This window comes from Sander lucioperca, chromosome 11 (genome assembly GCF_008315115.2).
Source record: "Sander lucioperca isolate FBNREF2018 chromosome 11, SLUC_FBN_1.2, whole genome shotgun sequence".
Taxonomy (NCBI): domain Eukaryota; kingdom Metazoa; phylum Chordata; class Actinopteri; order Perciformes; family Percidae; genus Sander; species Sander lucioperca.
In genome coordinates, this window is record NC_050183.1 from 14,940,270 (window position 1) to 14,948,272 (window position 8,003).

An 8,003-nucleotide genomic window follows, 5' to 3' on the forward strand; every position below is an offset into this window, starting at 1 on the left:
CGTCGCCGCATGATGCTCACTCATTGGCTAAACTCAATTGAAACTTTCAAGCTTTCAAACGGGGGAGTGGAGTTTGTGTCCCGGAAAAAGTTGAGGGGAAAACACAAAGCTTTCATCCAGGAAACAGGTGTTTGTGTCCCGGGAGTGCTACTTCACAATGCTCTGTACTTGACTCACAGTCATTTTGTCTGTTGTGTCGGCTAAACTTAACGGCAAAGGCCACTGAAGCGACGTAACCTCGCGATGCCCTGTACCCGGCTTACAGTCACCTTTTCTTGGCTTAATTTAACTGTGAACAGCTGAACCTAACAGTCATCCTGACTGGCCAGCGGTCGCCATCATTTTGTAGGACATCACATGAATTGCTGTGCTTACGTTTTCGTAAGATATACGCGATACAAACCCGTTCACAAGAATGCGTTGACTCAAACTAACCGCTCTATAAATTCAGATCCACAGTTATAGACTCTGCTTTTAACTTCGGCCTTTGTCTCTGCCTCTTTTCTTTCTTACTCCAAACTCTTCGGCTCACACATGGATGAAGATGGACTACATGGCTCAAAGTCTTTTTAAATGAAAGAAAATAATGTGCAGCTGAACAACCCAGCCTTCTCAGCTGGAAACCTTTTTTTCCAAGTGCTATCACATACTTTGGGTTTGACAGGCTGCAGTGTTAAGAGAGTCTCATGGGACTGGATTGGCAGGGAAACACTTATCCCCCTATATGCTGTGAGCCAGGCCGGGCCATCAGCCATTAGACTGTCATTGGATCAGAGTAGAGAGCCCTCTTTGATGATGAGCTTTGGGATCCGGACGGGTAACTCCAACATTACAGTTCAGTCGGAGGTTACAGGAGATATTTGGACTAAATTAGACGTGATACAGTTTCTTCCTCTCTCGCCTACAGTCCCCAGAGCACCCTCGACCACAGCTTTGGCCACACAACCTGCTGCTACACACGCTTTGTCAAACCTGCCCATGTCTATACTGTGTTCCTGTTGGTAACGGAAGTTACCGTGATCACTTTCCAACTGTAAATATCGCCAAGTCTCAACATGTCAATGTCAATAATACAACTTTGGCCTGGAACATGTTATTTATTTTTTTTAAGACATTCAAGTTTCTTTATATGCATATACTGTATGTTTTAACCTTGAACAGCAGCTGAATTTTTACGAGATTATGCAAGAATCGCGGGATCACATATCACATGAAAATCCATCTTGTCAGGCTTCAAGTACCCCGTCTGTGTCCGAGTTGCAGCGGACCGAAACCAATCTACGTCCTGTGAAGAGCTACTGGTAGCTACGCTACAGCTGTGCTTTATATAAGTGGGCTGCAATCCGGTCTCACACCAGTTTGTAAATAGTCAGGTTATTTTTATTTATTGATATGTGTACAAGTCACGAATTTCAACCGTTACCATTTCACGAACTGCCACGGGGAAATTAAACGCCACACGCCGGCGACAATAACAGGATGGAGCGACGGACCGCAACACGCGGCCACAACGGGGAAATTAAACGCCACACGCCCGCGACAACAACATGATGGAGCGACGGACCGCAACACGCGGCCACAACGGGAAAATGAAACGCCACACGCCCGCGACAACAACATGATGGACCGACGGACCGCAACACGCGGCCACAACGGGGAAATTAAACGCCACACGCCCGCGAGCCAACAACGGGCGCAGGGACACGATCCGCGGTCTCTGTGGCACGCAACAACAGGGACATGAAACGCCACAACAACGGGACGGTTGAGGTTAGGAAAAAAAAAGAACTGGGAAAGGAACCGTAACACGCCGGACACGACGACAGCAATGGGACGGTTGAGGTTAGGAAGAGAATAACGCGGAAAGGAACTGCAACACGCAGGACGCGAACCCCGGTCTCCGGGGTGAAAGTCCTGTATTGTTTGACCCATCCACCCCACCGACCAACCTCCCTAAGCAGATTTTCTGCTTTTCATACTACTCCCTACCGTTGTCGTGCTGTGATCACGAAATATGCTTCCCATTTAAATACATTAAATTAAAATTCGTAATCGCTACACGAAAAAAACGACATTCATCTGCCATGAGACTGGGCTGTGTGATCTGTTCGTTCAAAACAACAACGGACATGATAGACAGATGGTTCCATCCAATAAAGTGCCTGCCCTTTTCCAAACAGTTTCCAATGACGGCTTCTCAGATGGTCCAGTGTGAACAAACCATCTGGTTGTATTTGTTGACCTGCTTACAGGAGTTGGATCAACCAAATTTGGTGCTCAGGTCTGCACATTGTGTTGTTGAGATTATAGTGATTCTTGGGTCTCTGGGGGCCCTGAAGGTCTGGGTCTGGCCCATGATGTAGGGCAGCTGGTCCACCTTACAGTGGGAACACACCCAACAGCGAAGCACTGTGAAGTGTAGATTCGTGCCCGATCACTCGCCTGTCTACCACGTGCGTTGTGTTTTCGGCGTGGTGAATAGACGTTGTTAGACCGAAGTCCTTATTGTTGCTCCGAATACTACAGCCTCCAAGGTTGTTCAGCTTTTGGGGTCCCTTTCTTCAGCTGTACAGTCCAAACTCCTAAATCTTGGTTTTATATTTGATCATAATATGTTTCTTGACCAACTTATCAAATCACTAACCCGCACATTTCTTTCAACTGAGAAACATTGCTAAACTTAGAGCTGTGGTTTCGCAATGTGAACTTGAGATGGTCATTCATGGTTTTATATCATCCCGGCTTGATTACTGCAACTCACCCGGCTCAGCAAGTCTTCCCAGGACCGTCTACAACTGGTCCAGATCTCTGCTGCAAGGCTATTGACCAGGTCCAGCAGGATGTCGCACATCACTCCAATTTTATCCTCGTTCCATTGGCTTCCAATAAAGTTCAGTATCCAATTTAAAGATGCAGTAGGTAAGCCTTATAAAACTACCTTTCTGTGATATTTTCTGAAAGTGACCCTATGTTCGAGTAGAACTACATGAAGCAGCTAATAAATAAAAAAATCCGGCTCCTCTGGCACCAACTACAGCCTGTAGTGTGATTTGCAAAAATCCAGAGCCAGAGGGGGTGTCTAACTGGGTGTCAATCACTGCTCATGCACACGCATTCATTCTCCCTTGTGGGGGGAGGGGCTTAGGAGACCATTTTGGGCTTTAGTGGAAAGGGGGGAGGGACTGAGAAGTTGTCGATGTTCACATTTTTTGGCTAAGTCCTGGATCTTTCCTACAGCACCTTTTTTTTAAAGTTCTTGTTCTTTCATATAAAGCATTGCATGGTCAGGCGCCTGTTGATATCTCTGACCTGCTCCATCCGTACACTACTAATAGGTCACTCAGGTCTTCTAACCTGGGACTACTGGTGGTCCCACGCATTCGTTGAAATCGAAAGGTGACCGTTCCTTTGAAGCTGTAGCTCAGACTCTGTGGAACGCCCTTCCTATTAACTTACATTCTGCAGTCTCGGTTGACGCTTTTAGAAAGCAGCTGAAGACACACGCTTTTGTCTCATGTTTGTAATTTTGGGTTTTTAGTCTTTTAATCTTTTACCTTCATTGGCATTGTATTTGTTTTTGCTTGCTATTGGGTAACACTTTACTTGAAGTTATCTACATAAGAGTGACATGACACTGTCATGAACACATGACACTGTCATGACACATGAACTCTAACCCTAACTCTAACCCTAACCATAACTTGTCATGACCAAAACCGAATGACGCTTACTAAAAGAAGCGTTATGTCATAAACGTTTTTGACATGTTTATAATGCTTAGGACACGTTCATGACAGTGTCATGTCACTCTTATGTAGATACCTTCAAGTAAAGTGTAACCGTTTATGTTCTGTTTTGGATCCTACTGTATTTTAACAAATGTTTATTGTGTGAAGCACTTTGTGACTCTGTCTGTAAAAGGAGCTATATCAAATAAAATTATTATTATGTTATTATCATTACCTTTATGGCCACTGTATGTTTATCATATCAACTGTGCAGATATTTGAGCACCACCACAATTTAGCTTTAGTTATAAGAGACGATATTTTCTTCACCTAAAAAAGTCATATTATTTTTTGTGAAATCTTTGTAAATTTTTAAATTCTTATGAAGAATGATCAATATGTTCTCTCACACACGCTTAACGCAGTTAATCTGTAGATTCAGGTCATGTGGGGGAGGCTGGATCTCTGCAGCGGCAGCGTGGAGGCAGTAAGATTGAGGCGCTCGTCGATACGTGTGTGTGTGTGTGCGTGTGTGTGTGTAGGTGTTGTTCTCCTAGGTGCTCGGCTGTGGAGTCTGCTCTGTTGATGGTCTGAACTCCATCTGTGAGTTCACAAGTGTTTGTCTGTGCTCCGGTTGGCTGGTCTGTGATGTGAGTTTCATCGTCCTTGTACTTCACTTCTTTTAAGTTCTCCACTGAAAACACGGCACAGATTAAAAAAATAAATAAGTTAGCTTCATTATTTATTACATGGCCCACACACACCGTGCGGTAAACTCAAAGCATCTGCCGGGATTGTGCTGTGCAGCATTTCATAACAGCGGTTTACCAATTAATTCTGTTACATCATAAAGCCATGAGACATGTTTTCACATTTTCTTTTGCATCTCATTGTGAATAGAAGTCATTTCTAAACAACACTTTGTGTAAAACTAAACTACTTGTATAAATTGTGCAGCTCAGGGACGGAGCGTGAGGTGGGGGGGGCGTGTCTTCAGGGGCTAGCCCCAAAAGCCCCTCATTTCCTCTCAGTCTCTCTGACTGGGCCGGCAAATTAATGGAGCAACCCTACCGATGTTGTGGAACGTTTAGGTGGCAGGAGTGAAAGTGAGTCATCGTCAACCTTTTTGTTGGGTTCTTGTTTCAGTATAATGAAGACAGTTGGAGAACAATACGATACGAAAAATGTAAAGAAGTGACAAATGTCGAAAAAAGCCACCGCAGAGCCACCGTCGGCACGTCCGGAGCTTAGCGCTGCCCAAGACGATTGTGATTGGTTTAAAGAAATGCCAACAACCCAGAGTACGTGTTTTTCCTGCTATTCTTTTTATAGTTCCTACTACTATTATTATAATCCAAATGTCTGCTGTGAGAAGGTTTATTCTCATACGAAATCCTGTTCTTGTACTCGTAATCATCTGTTGTTGTAGGCATTTACAGAGGACCAACGCTGTTGTTGTTGTTGTTGTTTTTTTTTGTTGTTTTTTTGAGGAGAGTCTTGTGATTGTAGTTGAATTCAAACAAGTAAAGACATTTCTTTACAAACCAATACAAGAAGAATATAAGTTGTGAATTATTGGTAGATGTTGGGGCGTGCCAGTTAGGGACCTGAACACCAATGTTGGCTGTGAAAAATTGGCCTGTCTGACTAAATTTTGTTGAAATATTGTTATATACCCTGGTGGCCTTGCAGAGGCGGGCGAGGAAGGACAATGGTGAACTTAATCCTTTTTTTCCTTTCCGCTCTGTGTTGAAGAGACAGCTGTGAAATGAAGGTGTTAATTATTCATAGGGTAATATGTATATATTTAAACTGCAGGAATGGAGACAGGCATCCATTATTCAGCATGCCAGGGCTTTTTCTGAGATTAATCATTATTAAGCGAGACTGTGTGTGTGGCAGAGTGGACGCAGGACCACGAGTGTTAAGATCCATGTATGTGTGTGTGTGTGTGTGTGTGTGTGTGTGTGTGTGTGTGTGCGCAGCGTTCAGAATCATAAATAACCCAAGCTGATCTCAAGTGTGTGATTATGCGTGTGCGTTTAATTACATTTACTACTGTTTAATTATCCCAAGATTTTGACGATTAACATTCAGAGCATGAGTGTTTGTGTTTTTACAGGATATGAGTTACAGATTTGCACATAGGTTTTTGTGCTTATTTGTAAATGGTGCATCGTGCACTTGCATGTGTGAGTGTGTGTTTGTGCGTGTCTGTGAGAGCAGCTCTGCAGTTAGATTCAACAATCATGACCACAGTCCACTGATCAATACTTCCTCTTACCATGCTAGTCACACCTTACTAACTCCTTACTGTGATTAGTCTATAGAAATTGTGTGTGTGGTTTCCTGATGCAAGTCGACGGTGGGGGCTTAAAACATCATCGAGCGATGTTGTCCATTAATACGTTTTTTTTTTTAGGCTGTTGTGATTTTCTTGTCTTGGATGTAAACCACATCAGTTACTTGACGTATTCTCAGAACCTGATTTAAAATGCATCTTAGGCAATCAGATCACAAGTGAACAGAGCTAAATACATGCAAACAACCACCAAGAACCGATCACTCAAACAACTTACAGAAGAGGTCTTTGATTACATGCGTCTCCAATGTAGATTTACCTGGAAAATGCGTCATCAATGCAGGACTTGGTGGTTGTTTGGTAACAGTGCTCTATACCTTACCCATTTTAAGACAAGTTGGACAAAGTGGCTCAATGGTGTTTTAAGCCCCCAACGTCGACTTCAAGGCAACGCTGCGACCGTTGACTTCAAGGCACCTAACCTTAACCCTAACCCTAACCATTGCCTAATCCTAGTGCCAGCGCTGCCTGGAAGGAGACGTTGGGGGCTTAAAACACCAAACACCGACAAAGTGTTGAGTGTGACCGTCCATCGTTTTGCCCGATGGAAAGAGATGTCTTGGATTCCGCTGACAGCGATATCTCCAGCTGCACGTAGGCAGTAACAAAATCTGAACACAAGTGGTCAGCTGGAGACGCATATTAGACACAGGTGTCAATGGCCATTTGTCTAGGGCTGTCCACTTGTGTTCAGAGCACCGAAACACATTTTTAAAACAAAGTGTAAACGGGGCCTTAGTGTTTGTGAATGCTCCATGAAGTTGGTCATGAAGTGCAGCACATACAGTCCACTTTACAAATTGAAGTACCTGGTTTATAGTTCTGCGTAGAATATACGCTGTAGGTAGGTGCGTACGTGTAGATACAGACCCTTTGGCGTAGGCTGTTGTGCACCCCCCCAGAAATGTAACTATTCGCGGACCGGCGTGGTGCGGAGAAATGCACGTCTGGTATGAACAGCCAGGCGCGTGATCAGGCATTAATCCACGCTTCACAGCTGTGTTTCTGCTATAAATCCTCACAGCGGCCTAGGCCACTTACGTAGGGTTAGGGTTAGCCTACGTACTACTCTAAATCAGTCTTAGTACGCTCAGTCATCTGAGACTTTGCCAGTTTGCAGGAGTGAGTGAACGTTCACCTTGAGTGCTGAGCCAAGACCACCTTCACTGCGCAGAGGTCCTCAATGGGTATTTGATTTGCCACAAATCCACTTAGTCAGGTTTTTGATTGGCCGGCCGATCAGTCAATTGATCAGGTCCCCTATCACATAATCAATGTATCACAGTGTGAACCGCTGACCTTTTTATGGAGTCATGTACACAATGAAGGATGAGCTGACAGTGGAATACTTTGAAGAAACATGTCGGGTGCTTCCACGAGTCCTTCTGATTTCTCTCCACAGTCTGATCACAAATAACCTCTTCTGAAAATCACTGAATTCTCTCAGTAATACATGTCGGCTGAATTAATGTAGAAGGTAATTAGACATCTTGAAATTCACTGTTGATAAAAAAAAAAGAATGATTGACTTAATTTAAAATTTAAACAGCTTTCTGAAAAACACCGCCATGACTCTGCTTGCTCGTGTCGAGCCTGAGCGACTCTTGTCCCTCGGAGCAAGTTGTTCAAGTTGTGATAAAATATTCTGGATAATCTGCCTCCATAATAATTTCAGAGTAATTGGTTTCTCTAAGGAGAACCTGTCAAGTGGATCTAGCATATTTATGCTGGAAGATTCAAAGAGTGACTCAACTTTTATTAATTCGGAGATGTGGATAGTACAAGTAGTGAAATCAATATGCAAAAATAAAAGGGGTGATGGCTCAGAGTTCTCAAACATCTTTAGCCCAGGACTTGAACAAGATTTTAAGGCTTCTTTTAAGGCCCCCAGGCTTGTTATAACTCATGTCATG